This window comes from Rhinoraja longicauda, chromosome 15 (genome assembly GCF_053455715.1).
Source record: "Rhinoraja longicauda isolate Sanriku21f chromosome 15, sRhiLon1.1, whole genome shotgun sequence".
Lineage (NCBI taxonomy): Eukaryota > Metazoa > Chordata > Chondrichthyes > Rajiformes > Arhynchobatidae > Rhinoraja > Rhinoraja longicauda.
Genome location: NC_135967.1, coordinates 15,774,369 through 15,796,115, shown reverse-complemented (window position 1 = coordinate 15,796,115; position 21,747 = coordinate 15,774,369).

Below are 21,747 nucleotides of genomic sequence, written 5' to 3'. Positions count from 1 at the left end.
CCTTTCCTCATATGACAGTCCCTCCATCCTAGGGATAAACCTCGTGAACCTACACTGCATTGCCTCAATAGCAAGGACTTCCTTCCTCGAATTAGCCAAAACTGCACACAATACTCCAGATGTGGTCTCACCTGGGCCCTATACAACTGCAGAAAGACCTTTTTGCTCCTATATTCAAATCCTCTCGTTATGAAGGCCAACTTGCCATTAGCTTTCTTCACTGCCTGCTGTACCTGCACGCTTACTTTCAGTGACGGGTGTACAAGGACACCGAGGTCTTGTTGCACTTCTGCTCATCTCTGACCCCTCTCACCCTGGCCACAAACTCTTCGAAGCACTTCCCTCTGGAAGGCGACTCCGGACTGTCAAAGCAGCCACAGCCAGACATAAAAACAGCTTTTTTCCATGAGTGATAGATCTACTCAATAACCAAAGTCTGTACTCTCTTTTTTGCTCTAGTTTATTTTCACCCACATGTTTAGACCGTAATGGTATATCCTTACTGTTTTGATGTGTTTATGCTTTATTCTTAATTGTTAACAGTATATTTGTGTTGTCATTTGCGAGTGGAGCACCAAGGCACATTCCTTGTATATGCATACTTGGCCAATAAACCTATTTATTCATTCATTCATTCATTCATTCATTCATTCATTCATTCATTCCCCTTTACCTAATCTGACACCATTGTGATAATAATCTGCCTTCTTGTTTTTGCTGCCAAAGTGGAAAACCTCACATTTATCTACATTATACTGCATCTGCCATGCATCTGCCCACTCACTCAACCTATCCAAGTCACCCTGCAACCTCCTAACATCCTCTTTGCAGTTCACACAGCCACCCAGCTTTGTGTCATCCGCAAACTTGCAAGTGTTACTTCTAATTCCATCATCCAAATCATTAATATATATTGTAAATAGTTGCAGCCACAGCAACGAGCCTTGCACCACTCCACTCACCACTGCCTGCCATTCCGAAAAGGACCCGTTTATTCCTACTCTTTGCTTCTTGTCTGCCAACTCCATGCAGACTTGGCCAATCTTTTTACCGCTATCCAAATGCACCGTTATTACTTCTTTAATAATTGACTCCAGCATCTTCCCCACCACCGATGTCAGGCTAACTGGTCTATAATTCCCCATTTTCTCTCTCGCTCCTTTCTTGAAAAGTGGGATAACATTAGCTACCCTCCAATCCACAGGAACTGACCCTGAATCTATTGAACATTGGAAAATGATCACCAATGCGTCCACAATTTCTAGAGCCACCTCCTTGAGTACCCTGGGATGCAGACCATCAAGCCCTGGGGATTTATCAGCCTTCAGTCCCATCAGTCTATCCAATACTATTTCTCGCCTAATGCAAATTTCTTTCAGTTCCTCTGTCTCCCTAGATCCTCTGTCCTCCAGTACATGTGGGAGATTGTTTGTGTCTTCCTTAATGAAGACAGATCCAAAGTACCTGTTCAACTCTTCTGCCATTTTCTTGTTACCCATAATAATTTCACCCGTTTCTGTCTCCAAGGGACCCATATTTGTCTTCACTAATCTTTTTTTCTTAACATACCTAAAGAAGCTTTTACTGGCCTTTATATTCTTGGCCAGCTTCGCTTCGTACCTCATCTTTTCAGCCCATATTGCCCTTTTTGTTATCTTCTGTTGTCTTTTGAAAGTTCCCCAATCCTCTGGCTTCCCGCTACTCTTTGCTATGTTATACATCTTTTCTTTTACTTTTATTCCATCTCTAACCTCTCTTGTTAGCCACGGTTGCCTCTTACTCCCCTTAGAATCTTTCTTCCTCTTTGGAATGAAATGATCCTGCATCTTCTGGATTATGCCCAGAAATTCTTGCCATTGCTGTTCCAGCATCATTCCTGCTAGGATCCTTTTCCATTCGACCTTGGCCTGCTCCTCTCTCATGCCTTCATAGTCCCCTTTGTTCAACTGCAACATTGACATTCCTGGTTTAACCTTCTCCCTCTCAAATTGCAGATTAAAACTTCTCATATTATGGTCACTACCTTCAAGCGGTTCCTTTACCTTGAGTTCCCTTATTAAATCTGGCTCATTGAACAACATTAGGGCGGCACGATAGCGCAGCGGTAGAGTTGCTGCTTTACAGCGAATGCAGCGCCGGAGACTCAGGTTCGATCCTGACTACGGGTGCTGTACTGTAAGGAGTTTGTATGTTCTCCCCGTGACCTGCGTGGGTTTTCTCCGAGATCTTCGGTTTCCTCCCACACTCCAAAGACGTACAGGTATGTAGGTTAATTGACTGGGTAAATGTAAAAATTGTCCCTAGAGTGTGTAGGATAGTGTTAATGTGTGGGGATTGCTGGGCGGTGCGGACTTGGTGGGCCGAAAAGGCCTGTTTCCGCGCTGTATCTGAAATATGAAAAATATGAAATATGAAATAAAAATATGAAAACATTAAATCCAGAATTGCCTTCTCTCTGGTAGGCTCTAGTACAAGCTGCTCTAAGAATCCATCTCGGAGGCACTCTACAAATTCCCTTTCTTAGGCTCCAGAACCAACCTGATTTTCCCAGTCTTCCTGCATATTGAAATCCCCTATAACCACAGTGGTATTACCTTTGTTACATGCCAATTTTAACTCCTGCTGCAACTTACACCCTATATCTAGGTTACTGTTTGGGGGTCTGTCGGTAACTACCATTAGTGACTTCTTACCTTTACAATTCCTCAACTCTATCCACAGTGACTCTACATCATTAGTCCCAGTATCACTCCTCGCAAGGGACTGAATTCCATCCCGCACCAACAGAGCTACCCCACCTCCTCTGCCCACCTGCCTGTCCTTTCTATAGGACGTATAACCCTGAATATTCAGTTCCCAGTCCTGATCATTCTGCAGCCACATCTCTGTAATCCCCACAATGTCATATCTACCAATCTCTAACTGAGCCTCAAGCTCATCCACTATACTTCTTATACTTTGCGTATTCATATATAGTACTTTTAATCCTTTGCTCATCCGTTGCGCCAATGAGTACTGGGCACAGCTTAGTGAGGACATCCAGACGGCCGCCATAACAGGGAACATCAGGGGAATGTATAATGGCATTAAGAAGCCACTAGGACTAGTCCAAAGCAAGACAGCCCCCCTCAAATCCTCCACTGGGGAAGTAATCACAGACAAATGCCAGCAGGTGGAGAGATGGATGGAACACTACTCCGACCTCTACTCGAGAGAGAACACTGTGTCCCCCTCAGCCCTTGACGCCATCGAGTGCCTGCCAACCATGGATGAGTTAGATGGAGAGCTGACGGTAGAAGAGCTCAGCAAGGCCATTGACATCCTGGCCTTAGGCAAGGTCCCAGGCAGTGACAGGATACCCCCTGACCTGATCAAGCACTGCAAGACTACCTTACTGCTTCCTTTGCATGAAGTCCTCTGCCAGTGCTGGCAAGAAGGAGCTGTACCGCAGGACATGAGGGATGCCACGATTATTACCCTCTACAAGAACAAAGGCTAGAGAAGCGACTGCAACAACTACAGAGGCATGTCCCTCCTCAACATCGTCGGCAAGGTCTTTGCTCGGGTCATCTTGATCCGCCTGCAGAAGCTGGCAGAACTTGTCTACCCAGAGTCACAGTGCGGTTTCTGAGATGGAAGGTCAACAGTAGACATGATCTCCCTTTGCCAGCTCCAGGACAAGTGCAGAGAACAGCAGATGCCCCTGTATGTTGCTTTCATTGACCTCACCAAGGCATTTGACTTTGTCAGCAGAGATGGTCTATTCAAGGCTCTCCCAAAGATCGGCTGCCCACCAAAACTGCAGAGCATGATAGAATCCTTCCACATCAACACGAAGGGGACAGTGCAGTTCAATGGCAGTTTCTCGGAGCCGCAGTGGCGTCAAACAAGGCTGCGTCCTCGCTCCCACACTCTTTGGGATTTCCTTCACTCTGCTCCTGAAACATGCCTTCGGCACCACAACAGAGGGGATCTACCTGCTTACTAGATCAGATGGCAAGCTCTTCAACCTCACCAGTCTCCGAGCCAAGACAAAAGTACGTGAAGCTCTCATCAGAGACATGTTGTTCGCCGATGACACAGCAGTTGTGTCCCATGCCCAGCAGGAACTACAGTCATTGATGGACCGCTTCTATCGGGCTTGCAAGGACTTTGGGCTGACCTTCAACCTGAAGAAGATGAATGGCCTGGGACAGGATACAGAGGCACCGCCTGTCATCACCATCGATGACTGTGAACTCGATGCCGTCCATCAGTTCACGTACCTCGGCTCCACCATCACAACAACGTCTCCTTGGACACAGAGATTGACAAGAGGATCGGGAAGGCAGCTACAACTCTCGCTCGCCTCACAACTCGAGTGTGGACCAATCCAAAGCTGACAGTGAAGACAAAGAAGCAGTCTACAATGTCTGTGTCAACAGCACGCTGCTGTACGGCAGTGAGACATGGACTACATATGCCAGACTGGAGAGAAGACTCAACACCTTCCACCTTAGAAGCATCCGCCGTATCCTGGGTATATCCTGGCAAGACAGAGTGTCCAACGCCGAGATTCTGTCTCGCGCTGGCCTTCCCAGTATGTACACTCTACTCTGGCTGCAGTGGCTGGGCCATGTCCACTGCATGGAGGATGGCCGTATTCCAAAAGACGTGCTCTATGGAGAGCTGACATCTGGGAGGAGAACCATCGGCCGCCCCCAGCTACGTTACAGGATGTCTGCAAGAGAGATTTGAAGGCGCTCGACATCGATGTGGAGTCCTGGGAGAGCCTTGCAGCTGACCGTACAAGGTGGAGAGGTACCCTGAACCAACATCTCAAAACGGGGGAAGAGAAACTGATGAACGCAGCGGCAGACAAGCAGGCATGCAGAAAGGAGCGCAGCAACTTCAACAGACCAGAGTCCACACACAAATGTGACCTTTGCGACAGAGACTGTCACTCCCACATTGGTCTCTTCAGCCACAAGCGACACTGCTCTAACCGAGGTGTGGAGCAAGCAGCCAACTAGGATGCAACACCCATGGTCAGCCATGACCGAGGGGGCCTAAATTCTTTGCTCATCTCAGCTTTTACATCGATTCCTATTACACTTGGCCATTCTCTCCTATTCCTTCGTGAGCTTTCTGTCCCATTAATTCTGGGGTCTTTCTTAATTTTTTCTATACTCTCTTTCCCTTTAACTCCATCCTTGTCTATCGCATTTGAACCCCCCCCCCCCCACTATTTAGTTTAAAACCACCCGTGTAGCAGTGGGAAACATGCCTGACAGAATGCTGGTCCCCCGCCTGTGTAGAACTACACTCTACTACACTCTGGGAAGTGTAGTTGTATGCCACTTTGGGAAGTGTAGTCTCATGCCCACTCTGGAAGTGTAGACCCATGCCAACTCTGGAAATGTAGACCCATGCCCACTCTGGGATGTGTAGACCCATGCCCACTCTGGGAAGTGTAGACCCATGCCCACTCTGGGAAGTGTAGACCCATGCCCACTCTGGGAAGTGTAGTTCTATGCCACTCTGGGAAGTGTAGTCCTATGCTCAATCTGGGAAGTGTAGACCTAGCAACAGTTCTGATAGAAGTCATAGAACCTGAAACATCAACTGTGTTTCTTTCTGGTACGTACCTTGTTTGCAGACAGAACAGCTATCTTGATTAAATATTCAGTCAGCACCATTTCTCTGCTGCCACCATAGTTCATTGAGCACAAGGCTGGGGCAGCTGAGCGGGCCAGGCAGTGCCAGGTGGCTGGTTGTCAGTCTGCTGTTGCACATTCTGTCACAGACATTCCCATTGTTTTCTTCCACACCACTCCCGCTTTCCTCCTTCCCCTCCAGCCCACACTATTTAAACTGAGCCTGTTTACTAGCTTTGATGAAGGGTCATTGAACTGACTGCAATGGAAACAAGGCTGGTATTGATGTTGGTTTATTGTTATTATCACGTGTATCGAGAGACGTATAAACCTTTGTTCGTGCTACCCAGGCTGATCATAATGTTAGGTCGTGCAAAAGGGAAAATAAACATAGTGCAAAATATAATGTTACAGCTACAGAAACAGCGCAGGTGAAAAATTGCAAGAGCCACAACAATGTAGATTGGAAGATTGGGGTTTGACGCTTAGCGTATGAGAAATTCATTCAAGAGTCTGACAACAGCAGGGAAATAGCTGGTCTTGAATCTGGCGGTGCACGCTGAATATTTCCAGAAGATGCTGTTTTATTCCAAGTGTCAGTATGGTCTGGAGGCTGTGTCATGTTCAAATGTTTGAAGGGCCTGTCCCACTTAGGCGATTTTAAGGCGACTGCCGGTGACTAGGCTGTCGCCGCAGTGCAGCTGCAACAGCCAGCTGTGGAATGGGGGCGGAGACCACGATGCTGTCTCTCCTCCGTTAGAATTGAATAAGTTGCAGTTTAGTGACACCATTAATTGGTCGATTTTAAACAATAGAGCGATTATTATTGAATGCTTATTCACAAAATGCTGGAGTAACTCAGCAGGTCAGGCAGCATCTCAGGAGAGAAGGAATGGGTGACGTTTCGGGTCGAGGCCCTTCTTCAGACTGATGTCAGAGGGGTGGGACAAAGGAAGGATATAGGTGGAGACAGGAAGATAGAGGGAGATCTGGGAAGGGGGAGGGGAAGAGAGGGACAGAGGAACTATCTAAAGTTCGAGAAGTCGATGTTCATACCACTAAGCTGCAAGCTGCCCAGGCGAAATATGAGGTGCTGTTCCTCCAAATTCAATTATTGAATGCTTAACTACATAAACTTGCTTTCAGTCAATAACTATTTGGTCAAATGATTCTGTTCTGGTATCCTGATAAACTGCCGACCGTACTGTAACGGCAGGGGATTGTCGAGTGATGGTGTGACAGTGTAAACACCGGCAGAGTGGCTTCTTTTGTGGTTTAACGATTAGTAATTCGGATAGCAGAGAGTTATCTCTGGTCAGGAACCTTCGTACATTTACCCTGCCTTAAGATGCTGATTTAAACCGAAGATAGACACAAAAAGCTGGAGCAACTCATCTTTCATTCATTTGTTCCTTACCAACGTCCAGGGATCTCTCGTTTCCCCTCTCCCCTGATTCTCAGTCTGAAGAAAGGGTCACCCATTCCTTCTCTCCAGAGATGCTGCCTGTCCCGCTGAGTTACTCCAGCTTTTTAGTGCCTATTTTCATCGACCTGACTGCAGCAGGTTACAAGGAATCGGATCTCCCAACAGTGGGAGGAAGAGTGGCCATGGGATTTTCAGCGGGACTGGATAAGTAAAAGATGTTGATACCGGGGAGGCTGATTGTAATGTCCCGTCATATCTGTTAGTCTTGTGTCATGTTCTGTGTTTAGATTCCCATGTCACGTCATGTCCACGTCTTGTCCTTAGTGCGGTTCGTCAAGTTAAAATCACTCATGTCAAGTCTCGTGCTCACTTCCTGTTTTAAGGTGAAACTTACCTCTTATCTCATTTCAGGTCCCTTGATTTCCTGCCATTGTAATTGTCAGCCCCGCCTTGATTGTTTCCACCTGTGTGCCCTTACCTCATGTATATATAGTCCACGCCTCCCTTTGTCCTGTGCCAGTTCGTCTTGTGATTCATGTGCTCTCGGTCATTGATTCTCGACTTACCCGCATTGTTTCCAAGTTCTTGTCAAGCGTAGTATAGTTAGTGAGTATCCTAGTAAGTATTTTTGTAACTAATGTTTTTGTAGCTAAGTAAGTTTAGGGTTTTGGTTTGTATCGCAGTGTTCTTTAATTTGGAAATTAAAGAACGCCTTTTTTTCTCCAAATTGACTCTTGTGTGTGAGTCGTGCGTTTGAGTCCAGTTCCTGTGTGCCTCAGAACCTAACAGAACGAACTGGCCATAATATGGACTCAGCCGACTCTAAGATTTGGAAATCAGCCCTTGCCAACCAGGGCACTAAGATCCAGCACCAGGAGGAGCAGCTGCGCTCAGTCAGTCACGGGGTGTGCGAGCTGAACGATCGACAAGGCGAGTTCCAGTCATCAGTGATGACCCAGATTAACCACCTCGCTGTACAACTCCATTGGGTTCTGGCTCATCTCGACCCAACCTCGGCAGCTTCTCCACTGGCTCACGTTGAACCTCCAGCCAGCCATCCGCCTGCTGTTCCGGCCACGCCTGCGATCCCCACGCTGATTCTACGCCTGGCTTCACCAGATAAGTTCTCTGGAGACTCTGAGAATTGTAGATCATTCCTTGTACAATGTGATCTCCACTTCAAGCATAACCCTGCACACTTCCCCTCAGACCAGGCCAGGGTAGCATTTATTGTGTCCCATTTGACGGGACGAGCCGCAGCATGGGCCACTGCGGAGTGGTCTCGGGGCTCCACAGTCTGCCAGGATCTAGACCTCTTCCAAAGAACATTTAGCAGTATTTTTGATCACACTTCCTCTGCTAGGGAAGCTTCCCGAGTCTTACTGCAGCTAAAATAGAACACTCGCCCAGTGATAGACTATGCCATTGACTTCCGAACCCTTGCAGCAGACAGTGGGTGGAATATGCCTGCCAAGTGGATGCATTCATGAATGGGTTGTCGGAGGCTATAAAGGACAGACTTTCACCTTTTGAGTTACCCAGTGATCTAGAGACATTAATTACCAGGGCTACCTTGATGACATTCTTATCTTCTCTCCAGACATACAGTCTCATGAGCGTCATGTCAAGTGTGTGTTGCAGAAGCTCCTAGCTAACCGTCTGTATGTGAAGGCCGAGAAGTGCGACTTCCACGCAGACACAATGTCCTTTCTGGGCTACATTATATCGGCCGACCACATCCAGATGGACCCTGATAAGGTCAGTGCGGTGGCCAATTGGCCCACCCCCACTAACAGAAAGAAGGTGCAACAGTTTCTCGGATTTGCAAACTTTTACAGACGTTTTATTAGAGACTTCAGTGCTGTTGCTGCTCCTCTGCACTCTCTCACGTCTTCCAAGACCCAGTTCCAGTGGAATCCTCAGGCCGAAGCCGCCTTCCAGCGCCTCAAAACATTGTTCACCAACGCTCCTGTTCTGACCATCCCAGATCCCCAGAGACAGTTCATTGTGGAGGTGGATGCCTCCAACAAGGGGATTGGGGCGGTACTTTCCCAGAGAGCGGAGGACAACCGGATTCATCCCTGCGCCTACCTGTCACGTAAGTTGACCCCAGCAGAAAAGAATTACGATGTTGGAAACAAAGAACTGCTGGCGGTCAGAGCCGCATTGGGGGAGTGGAGGCACTGGCTGGAGGGGGCCGAGCAGCCTTTTCTGGTATGGACAGATCACAAGAACCTGGAATACATCCGTAAAGCCAAGAGACTCAACTCAAGTCAGGCCAGATGGACTGTTTTTTAGTAGGTTCAACTTTTCTCTGTCTTACAGGCCCGGTTCCCAGAACACAAAACCAGACGCCCTGTCCCGACTTTATGACCCTGAACCTGATACCCGAGAACCCGAACCCATCCTGCCACTTAACCGTGTGGTAGGAGCGGTGTCTTGGTAGATCGAAACAGATGTGAAGCAGGCTAATGATGAGACTCCAGCACCGAGTGGCTGTCCTACTAACCGTTTGTTTGTTCCTGTGACATTACGCCCCCAGGTAATCCACTGGGCTCACACGTCCCTGCTCACATGCCATCCAGGTGCCAAGAGAACTGTTTTTGTGGTTAAACAGCGTTTTTGGTGGCCTTCACTTGAGAAGGATGTAGCTGAATATGTGGCCGCCTGCCCTGTCTGTGCAAGGAGCAAGCCCTCCAGACAAGCCCAAGCGGGCCTGCTGCACCCACTTTCAGTCCCTCAGAGGCCCTGGTCCCACATCTCTATTGACTTTGTTACTGGGTTGCCGGCCTCCAAAGGTAACACAACTGTCCTGACGGTGGTAGACCAATTTTCAAAGATGGTACATTTTATCGCTGTGGCCAAGCTCCCCTCTGCCAAAGAGACGGCAGAGGTAATGATGTCTCACGTTTTCCGTATCCATGGTTTCCCTACAGACATTGTCTCGGACCGAGGCCCTCAGTTTGTGTCCAAGTTTTGGAGTGAGTTTTGTTCCCTCATAGGTGCCACCGTCAGCCTGTCTTCTGGTTACCATCCGCAATCCAATGGCCAGACTGAGCGGATGAACCAGGAGCTCGAGACCTGCTTGCGCTGTCTGGTCGCGCAGAAACAGACCACCTGTAGCGACCATCTCATCTGGGTCGAGTACGCACGCAACACGCTTCCTACGGCTGCCACGGGACTCGCACCCTTCCAGTGTGCCTACGGCTATCAGCCCCCCTTGTTCTCGGCTTATGAAGGTGAAGTGACGGTGCCTTCTGCCCACGCCATGATCCGACGCTGTCGCCGAATCTGGGACGGAGCTCGGAGGGTTCTACTCCGGGGTCAGTCCCGGATGAAAGCGGCAGCGGACCGCCACCGCAGATCCACTCCGCATTATCGCCCAGGCCAGAAGGTATGGCTGTCTACAAAGGACTTGCCACTTCACGTCCACGCCAGAAAGCTGGCTCCAAGGTTCGTGGGTCCATTTCCCATTTCGAAAGTCATTAACCCTGTTTCGGTCCGTCTACAACTCCCCAGGTCATTAAGGGTTCACCCTACATTCCACGTCAGCAAAATAAAACCGGTCAAGGAAAGTGCACTTGTGCCCGCCTCCAAGCCCCCTCCACCCCCCCGGCTCGTCGACGGTGGTCCGGTCTACACAGTTAAGGCACTTCTTGCAGTCCGCAAGAGAGGTCGCGGTCGCCAGTTTCTGGTCGACTGGGAAGGCTACGGTCCTGAGGAGAGGTGCTGGATTCCTGCCAGCTTCATTTTGGACAAGACTTTGATCAAGGACTTTGACAAGACTCATCCTGACCAGTCTGGACCGTCAGGAGTCGGTCCTAAAGGGGGGGGGGTACTGTAATGTCCCGTCATATCTGTTAGTCTTGTGTCATGTTCTGTGTTTAGATTCCCATGTCACGTCATGTCCACGTCTTGTCCTTAGTGCGGTTCGTCAAGTTAAAATCACTCATGTCAAGTCTCGTGCTCACTTCCTGTTTTAAGGTGAAACTTACCTCTTATCTCATTTCAGGTCCCTTGGCTTCCTGCCATTGTAATTGTCAGCCCCGCCTTGATTGTTTCCACCTGTGTGCCCTTACCTCATGTGTATATATAGTCCACGCCTCCCTTTGTCCTGTGCCAGTTCGTCTTGTGATTCATGTGCTCTCGGTCATTGATTCTCGACTTACCCGCATTGTTTCCAATTTCTTGTCAAGCGTAGTATAGTTAGTGAGTATCCTAGCAAGTATTTTTGTAACTAATGTTTTTGTAGCTAAGTAAGTTTAGGGTTTTGGTTTGTATCGCAGTGTTCTTTAATTTGGAAATTAAAGAACGCCTTTTTTTTCTCCAAATTGACTCTTGTGTGTGAGTCGTGCGTTTGAGTCCAGTTCCTGTGTGCCTCAGAACCTAACACTGATACAAAGACAATGGGGCCAACAGTATTGGCAGTTGGGTTCTCGCTGTCTTTCGGAAACGTTCCGGATGTCACGTTAAAACCAGATTCCAAGTCTCCCACGGGAACGCATTGGTTCTGCTGGAGGTTCACTGAAAAACCCTTTGATAGCTTTCTCTTTTTTCTAATGTTTATTATGGTATTTACAGAGTACTATGTTTAATCTGTCGCGCTGTTGCAAGTAAGAATTTCATTGTTCTGTTTCAGGACATATGACAATAAAACACTCTTGACTCCTGACTCATTTCTCATTGTCCATCTCCTTTCGTCACAAAGCGTACTTGGGACACTTTGCAATATTAAAGGTGGTAAATACGTATTACTGTAGAACAGTGGTTTCCAGGCATTTTTAAAAAGTGGTACACTTTAACCAAATGGTTAATTCACTGGACCCATAACAGTAGTGTTCTCCAGTTTGCAGATTGGCATTTATTTAAAGATGCAGAGATCTAACATCCCACTAACCAGCCAAGGCTTATGATGCTCACTTTGAAAAGCACTAATCCATAACATAAACTTATATATGATCAGAAGTTCAGCTCTACCATTACTAGCACGACGAGTCAGCAATATGTTCTATCTGCAGTCTGCATTGCAGCAACGTTTCCCTCCTAAGATCTGTACTGAGAACGGCAAAAATATTGTCATGAGAATTTCCATACCTAATATTATACTGACATGTATAACTATTCTTTTATCATTGCTTACTTGTAATGATAGAATTTCCTATTAACCTCACGTTAAAGTGTTATGCTGGCTAGGAATGTCATGATTTGAACTATATTTTCAAATCTCTCTGCACTGAGTCTGTTATCATAGTGATTTGATTGCGATTATCAAGGGTAAATCTGTTTAGTTTGATACCTAAAAATGAAATGTACAATCCTTAAATCAAAAGCTCACGAAACATAATTACGATTTGAGAAGATAAGGAAAGCTTACTTGAATTTTTTGTGTTGAAGTTTCATACAATCATACATGGACATGTGAAATAATGATGTCCATTAAACACAAAATGCTGGAGTAACTGTAGAGGGAGTCGAGGGAGGAGGTATAGGGACAGGTATTGCATCTTCTGTGGATGCAGGGGAAAGTACCTGGGGAGGGGGTGGTTTGGATGAGGAGGGATGAGATGACCAGGGAGCTGTGGAAAGCAGAAAGGGGTGTTCGTACTCCATCTAAGGACCCCGACAGTCTTTTCAGGTGAGGAAGAGGTTCACTTGCACCTCCTCCAACCTCCGCTACTGTATCCGCTATTCCAGGTGTGAACTCTTATATATTGGTGAGACCAAGTGCAGGCTCGGCGATCGTTTCGCTGAACACCTCCGCTCAGTTGGCCTAAACCTACCTGGTCTTCCAGTTGTTAAACAGTTTAACTCCCCCTCCCATTCCCACACTGACCTTTCTGTTCTGGGCCTCCTCCATTGTCAGAGTGAGGCCCAGTGCAAATTGGAGAAACAGTGCCTCATCTTTCCCTTGGGCAGCTTACACCCAGCAGTATGAATATTGACTTCTCTAACTTCAAGTAACCCTTGACTGTCCCTCTAATTACATTGTATCTCCGTTTGTTTTGTTGTCACCTCCTAGCTAACAATAGTCTATCTTACATTTTCCTTGATCTGTATCTCTTTTGATCTCTTACACTTCCCTCTCCCTCTGTAACTTCCTCTCCCCTGACGCTCAGTCTGAAGAAAGGTCTCGACCCGAAACATCACCCATTCCTTCTATCCAGAGATGCTGCCTGTCCTGCTGAGTTACTCCAGCATTTTGTGTCTATCTTCGGTGTAAACCAGCATCTGTAATTCCTTTCTACATATGTCCATTAAACGGCTAGCATCTTGAAGTGATAACAGTGGGCGGCACGGTAGCGCAGTGGTAGAGTTGCTGCTTTACAGCGAATGCAGCGCCGGAGACTCAGGTTCGATCCTGACTACGGGTGCTGCACTGTAAGGAGTTTGTACGTTCTCCCCGTGACCTGCGTGGGTTTTCTCCGAGATCTTCGGTTTCCTCCCACACTCCAAAGACGTACAGGTATGTAGGTTAATTGGCTGGGTAAATGTAAAAATTGTCCCTAGTGGGTGTAGGATAGTGTTAATGTACGGGGATCGCTGGGCGGCACGGACTTGGAGGGCCGAAAAGGCCTGTTTCCGGCTGTATATATATATATGATATGATATGATATGATACATAAACAGCCCCTTTGGCCCAACTCGTCCATGTCCATCAGGTTTTATAGTTGAGCTAGTCCCACCTGCCTGCATTCGGTCCATATCCCTCAAAAGCCTTTCCTATCAATGTAGCACTCTAAATGGTGAGACACTGCTCAAACAAGAGAAAGGATATAACCACTGGAGGGGTGGCAAGGATTTTGGGTTTAAAAATGGGTGCAAACACTACTGAGTATGACACCATTGAATATATAAAGAATGTTATGAGGATTTTTTGGACTGTTTTTGTTTTGTATATTGTTTTTATTCTAAATAGGTTTTTTTTAAAATAAAAAAAGTATTTTAAATGTCGCATTGTATCCACCTCCGTAACTTCCTCTCATAGCTCATTCTGTACATCTAGCTCCCTATGTGTGAATAAATTGCCGATCATGTCTCTTATATTTTTCCGTCTTGTTTTAAACCTATGCACTGATGAAGGGTCCTGATCGGGAATGTCACCTAGCCATATTCTCCAGAGGTGGTGCCTGACCTGCTGAGTTACTTCAGCACTTTGTGTCTTTTTTTGTAAACCAGCATCTGCAGTTGCTACTTCTTCCCAGAAATTTCTTCCCTAATTTCTCACTATATCCGAGAATACATTTGGATGGTTCCTGAGGATTTATCCACCTTCTGTGGGAATGAACTGCAGATGCTGGTTTAAACCAAAGATAGAAAACAAAAAGCTGGAGCAACTCAGTGGGACAGGCAGCATCCCTGGAGAGAAGGAATGGGTGACTTTTCGGGTCAAGACCCTTCTTTATCCACCTTAATATTTTTTTAAGACTGCCAGTCCCTTCTCTTTTGTAATCTGATTTGGGCCAACACATTTTACTTGTTTCTCTAAAATTCTTTCCTTCCATGACCTTTTTCTTCAGTAAATACAATGGAAAGTATTCATTTACATCTGGTTACATATATGACAATGTTGATACTTAAAGGGGCTATTCTCTTGCTTGTAACCTTTTTTTCTTTTGATATAGCTGTCAAACTTTCCTTTAGAATTTTCCTTTATTTTGACTGCCAGAATTATCTCATGTCTTCTTTGTTCTCCTGATTTCCCTCAAGTGTACTCCTACATCCCCTATAGCCCCTCAAGGGATTCCCTTAATTTCAGTTGCCTATATCTTGATGGATGCCTATACTTGACATATGCCTCCTCCTTTTCTGACTCAATACCCATCATCAACCAGGATTCCCCAATCCTGCCAGCCTTGCCCTTCACTCTTAACAGTTCCTGAACTCTTCCAACTTCATCTTTAAAAGCCCTTCACTAGCGAAAGATCCATTTATCTGTAATCAGCATCTCCCAATCAATCTGCAAATTACTGCCCAATATCTTCAAAATTGACCTTGTCCAAATTTAGGACTTTAACTTGTGCATCAGTCCTATCTTAGATATAAAAATTGTAGAATAATTCAAATAACATAACACTGGAACCAGGAAAGTTCACTCATTTGGGAAAAAATCTAATTCTTCCTGGATTAGGGCAATGATTTAGCTCATTAATACAAAGCCAGACAATTATTTCAATACATTTACAATCTAGCTCTGTCTTCAGAATTTTTTGCACATTAACCATCTTTTTCATCAACATTAAAAAAACTTTGAATGAAACCAAACCATACAATGAAGGTCCTTCATCTGTAAAAAAATCTAAAGAATATTGTGGTACAATTGTAAAACGTTTTTCAAGATATTGGTTAGCATTTGTTTCATTGTAAAGAGCAGCAATACTGAACTGTACTTTTCAACTATTCTTGCTATTTTCTGTTTGAGCATTAATTTTGGTCAACATAAACAAAATCAGATTGCTCTAATCGAAATCAACTAAGAGAACTGTAAACTGCTACTGTACATTATAATACCTAGTATGTCCAGTGAAGAGATTACCATCACATTTCAGGTAGATACTAACTGAGTTTGAAACTCAGTACAATTATACAATGATTGTTTTTTTGTTTTTTTAAGTGTACAAATTGAAGAGCCAAACAGGCAGTATCAATAACACGTTATATTGAAGATAGTCACAAAAAGCTGGAGTAACTCAGCGGGAAAGGCAGCATCTCTGGAGAGAAGAAATGGGGGACGTTTCAGGTTGAGACCCTTCTTCAGACTGGTTAGGGATAAGGGAAATGAGAAATATAGATGGTGATGTGGAGAGATAACGAACAATGAATGAAAGATATGCAAAAAAGTAATGATGATAAAAGAAACAGGCCATTGTAAGCTGTTTGCAGAGTAAAAATTAGAAGCTAGTGCGACTTGGGTGGGGGAGGGATAGAGTGCGAGGAAATACCGGTGATACCTAAAGTGAGAGAAATCAATATTCATACCACTGGGCTGCAAGCTGCCCAAGCAAAATATGAGATGCTGTTTCTCCAATTTGAGTTTTGTGGCACTCTGACAATGGAGGAGACCTAGGACAGAAAGATCTGGGTAGGAACGGGAAGGAGAATTAAAGTGTCCAGCAACCAGGAGATCAGGTTGGTTCAGGCGGGCTGAGTGAAGGTGTTCTGCGAAACGATCGCCTAGTCTGCGTTTGATCTCACCGATGTTTAAGAGTCCATATCTTGAACAACGGATACAGTAGATGAGGTTGGAGGAGGTGCTAGTGAACCTCTGCCTAATCTGAAATCTCTTCAATCTCTATATTGATGATCTGTCCAAGCAATTGAAAACCTGTAATTCTGGGTGCATGATTGGTAACACTTTAGTGAACCATATTATGTATGCAGATGATCTTGTGGTCCTTAGTCCTTCTAGCGCTGGTCTACAGCAGCTCCTTGCTATATGTTCTGTATTTGGTGTGGAACATGATATCAAATATAATGCCAGTAAGAGTGTTGTTATGATCTGTACAACTAAAGAGGATAAATGGCAAAAATTTCCTGATATTAAATTGACTGATAATAATCTTAGTGTATGTAATAAGATAAAATATCTTGGACATTTTATCACAGAACAAATGACAGATGATGAGGATATTTATAGGCAACGCCGCATGATGTATGCACAAGCTAACATTCTCTTGCGCAAGTTTGGTGCATGTACAGATGGGGTGAAGATGTCTCTGTTCAGAGCATACTGTACACCACTCTACACTGCACACGTGGTCAAACTATAAAAAAATTAGCTTATAGAGTCTTCAGGTAGCTTTTAATGATGCCATGAGGATATTACTTAAGAGACCTTGATGTTGTAGTGCAAGTGAAATGCTTGTGCTGCAGGAGTTAATACCCTACAAGCTGTGCTAAGAAATTTAATGTATACATTTATTTGCCGAATTAATGACTCTGAAAATGAGATCATCTTGGCATTACCACTAATAAGGTTTAGTACTACACGCTACCAATCACAGTTGTGTAGTTGTCTCGTTGTTGATCACTGATGGCTGATGCTTTAAACCATGCATTGTGCTTGTATGAAACTTATTGTGATTTTGTTAGTAATTTGTTAGTAACTTACTGTGCTTTTGTACATAACTTATTTTGCTTCTGTATGTTTATTATATGTAATGTCTTGGCTTTTATCAGAACTTGAGTTTGTAATAAAGTATTGATTGATTGATTGATTGATTGACTGTAGGGGTCCCTGTTCAGAGTCGAGGGAGGAGGTATAGCGACAGGTGTTCTATTACTGGGTTAGGTTAGAATAGTTGGGACAATAATAAGTGTAGCCATCATTTTATTGAATGGTGAAGTAATAAGCTTAAATTGACAAAGGGGCCATTCCATTCTTAATTCATGTTTTTGTGTATTTACAGCAGTTTTGTGTATTTACAGAAGTTTTACAGCAGCTTCAATATGACAAATCATCCCAAGACTTCACATGGACCAAAATGTGACAGCCATTACCTAAATATAATTAGGCTAGGACGCGCAAAATTCAGAAATATATTAGTAATAAGGCAGCCTATATTTATCAGTAATCATGGCTAGCTAAATATTTGCTGGTGTGTGCAGATGTGATCATCCTAAAAGTAAGGTTACCAAGAATTTGGAAGGCAAGTAGATGGAGCTGAATTACTATTTAGCCACAAATGGCATATCATTCTCCAGAGGCTCAATTGTCTATGTTGCGGTTTATCTAAAAAATTAAGTCTTGCCAAAAACTAAATCTTATTTTCCTATGGAATGGAGCTTGAAATATTTGAAATTAGGTATTATCTAGTTGTATTGCTCAAGTTGCAGAGAACAGAATAATCCCTGAACACATTAAGAATACAAATTATTTCTGGCACAAGCTAAAACATTGTGGCTCATGTTTTGGGTTGTGGCAATTTTTGTGAACTTTTTACATCTCACATCAGGACCATTTCAACTCTGATAAATTTTGAATATGAAAAAAGTTAGGCTAAAGTGATGTACAAAGATATTTTTGTATAATCGCTAATATTTTCCCAATTTTACCGGTTCATTTCAAAATCAGAAAACTACTTTGCCTCAGGAAGGATTCTGTTTCCTGACGGGTATTATTTTTGCAGACTATGGTGTACTGCTTGATAAGATGTAATGGTTGGAGCAAAGTACTTATTGGCAGCATTCTCATCCATGAAGTTGCCTGATGTAGAACTACAGATAATATGAAAAGCCTGTATTTCATAGTAACATCACATATCTTTCTCATTTTACAACAAGGGGAATACTGAGTTATCGAAACAGATTCTGACCAAAACGAGCACAAAAAAACCAATGAATAACGAAAATAATTTTCTTAAAAGAAAATCTGCTGATTAAATCCAAATTGTCAATATTCTGTTTCGCTGATCTAATAAAGTGTAAGCATATCAGTTTGTGTGTTTGGGCTGCCACCAAGTGGCATAAAATAGATTTATTTTAGAAAATAACATTTTGCGATGCAGTGTATGAATAATCTGAGGCATGACATTTTTTGAATAGTATAGGTTGTGTTAAAAAGTTGACTTTCATTATATGGTTCCATAAGCACTCATAAAAGCTTACCAAGCCTATAGTTAGTCATAGAGCTATTAATAGATTTGATCGTCATGAATAGTCAAACCTATATCATGTTATTCGGATGGTAGAAAGTGAGTTTGATGGCTTTGGTCAATTTTGTAATCTAGCAAGTTTAATATTATACTAAATCATGTAAATTATGTAGCATAAATTACATAATATCTATATACTAAAACTCTCGTTAGTTCGCTTGTTCCTGAACTACAGCCAAAACGGTACATGATAGTGTGTCAATTTTAGGCCCACCTTACTCACCGTCGTCCAGTGGTCCCATGGAAGAAGTTTCATTGAAATCGGTATTATATTTTTGAAGTTATTCACATTTTAAAGTTTAAAAAAACGTGCATTCACAGTTGGGGCTCCGTTGATGTGGTACTTACATAAGATGGCCGCCGCATCCGCGCGTGCGCAGAACAAACACATCCACGCTTGCACAGTTGGGGCCCGTTGAGCATGGCTCGGCCGCCTGTCTCTTGGGGGCGGGAGAGCCAGGACTGGTGCCGGGGGAAGCAGCCGGAGCCTGGGCCTGGGCCTGGACGTGACCGGGTAAATGCGAGCCTGAGGTGGGCCAAGGGGAAAGGCGGCAGCAGCAGCAGCGGCGGTGAGGCTGGGCATTGGTGGAAGTGGAGGCCGAGGCCTGGGCCTGGCGCTGGACCTGCCCTGGGCTCCCCCGTCTTCCCTTCTCTCCCTGGCCGGCTCAGTGCCTTCCCCACGCCACCCAGAGTCCAGCAGCTCAGCAACAGTGGGAGAGCCGCCGCCATCTGCCACTCAACATGCCCGCACCAGGACGGGACAGGACTCTCTCCCCCCACCCCCACCAAACTCCGCTTCACTAATGGCGGCCGCCCGGGCTGTGGGTTGCTCCCAGGAGGGGGGGGGGAGGAGGGGGAGAGAAGAGGAGGGGGGGGAGGAGGTGGGGAGATGGGGGAGGTGGGAAGGAGGGAGGGAACGGGGAGGAGGGAGGGGGAGGATGGAGGGGGCAGTGGGAGTGGGGGTGGAGAGGGGAGGGGGAGTAGGGGAGGGGGAGTGGGGGAGGGGGAGTGGGGGAGTGGGGGAGGAGAGGGGGCTGCACCAATGCAGGAGAGGCAATCCTAGGGGGGAGGAGGGGTAGGAGGGAGAGGGGGCGAGGGGAGTGATGGAGGAGAGAGTGCTGCACCAATGCAGGAGTGGTTTGGGTCCAACGGGTCCACTTGGTCTAGTGTTACATAGAATTTGTAGAATCAACTCAGATGGTCCATAACTTTGTGGTAAAGTATTTGTGGGACAGACATGATAAATGAGGCATGCTTGGTAGGAACAGGTATTTCTTATGCTTCATGTAACCCTTTGCCTTTTCTTGACATATAACTCCATCACCATGGAACTTCGATTTTACAGAACCTTCAACTAAATGGAAATGTTTCCTGATATCTCACAGGAGTATTATCAAACAAAGAAAAATTGGTATGTGCCAATATTGGGATGAATGGCCAAATGCTTGATCAAAAATGCAGGATCGTTGTCAAGGAGGAAAAGAACTGTGCCCACACGGACACGCGTCTATTTCTCCCCATCCCCCTCCACATAAATTTGCTCATCTAGCTTCAGAATTCACAACTGTTCAATTAATTTTTCTACCAACTTCTGTCTTTTCATCTCTGGCCTTTGTCCCTATCTGCCAAACAAACCACTCCTCATCTGGGCGGCATGGTGGCGGAGCAGTAGACCTACTACCTTACTGCGCCAGAGACTCGGGTTCGATCCTGACTACAGCTGCTTGTCTGTACGTAGTTTATACGTTCTCCTCGTGACCTGTGTTTGTTTACTCCGAGATTTTCAGTTTCCTCCTACGCTACAAAGACGCACAGGTTTGTAGGTTAATTGCCTTGGTATAAAAGTAAAATTGTACCTGGTGTGGGTAGGGTAGTGTCAATGTGCGGGGATCGCTAGTCAGTGCAGACTCAGACTCAATGAGCCAAAGGGTATGTTTCCGTGCTGCATCTCTAAACTAAAACAAAATAAGCTAAATCTGTATCCACCTATCACTTGCTGGGCTTTGTCCCACCCACCTCTCTTCCAGCTTGTGTTAACCATTCAGCCCCTGATATCAGGAGGAGGTATTTTTGCCAATTTGTACCGATTGTATTCTGTTGATGAGGAAGTTGAGGATCCAGTTGCAAAGAGATGCACAGAGACCCACTTCTCTGAGCAAGGTAACGTTTAGAGGGGATGATGGTGTTGAACGCTGAGTTGTAGTCTATGAACAACAGCCTGATATGTGTTTTTATTGTACAAGTGATCTAGGTCTAGTGCGGAAAGAAGAGCTGGCAAGACCATATCCCATGTTGATCTATTGTGGCAAAAGGAAAATTGTAATGGGTCCATGTTCCTGCTAAGATCGGAGTTGATGTGCCTCATAATCAACCTCTCAAAGCACTTCATCACCACAGATGTCAGTGCCACCAGTTGGTAGTCATTGAGGCATGTCACCTTACTCTTCTTGGACACCGGTACTATTGATGCTCCTCAGACTTCAGTATCAAGAGCCCTGGAGGCCCACCCAAAGACTCCTCGGTTGACGGAACCGTGAACCTGCCCGAAGGTTCATTGGTCGGCGGGGCCCGCCCAAAGGGCTCATGGGTTGGTCGGACTGGGAACTAGCCCAAAGGCTCATTGGTCAGTGGGACCCTGGCCGAATGCTCATCGGGACTCCTCCACACATTTCCTCATGAAGTCTGTAACAACTGTAGCAGATTCATTCAGGTCTGGTGCCCAGTCTGCTAACTCCAAGCATCCAAGTTGTTCCTCTGCTTCCCCTGACCAGCTCTGGGCAATCCTCACCATTATCGGGTGCACCCTTCAGTCGCTGCCGAAATGCAGGAAGAAGGAGCACATCCAGGTGGTCAGATTTCCCAAAGTGAGGCAAGGGATAAAGTGACAGGCATCTTGGATAGTGAAATAACAGTCATTGAGGGTGTTTGATCCTCTGGTGCTGCAGGACACATGATGGTGGTAGTTTGGAAGTAAATAATAATAATAATAATAATAATACATTACATTTATATAGCGCTTTTCATATACTCAAAG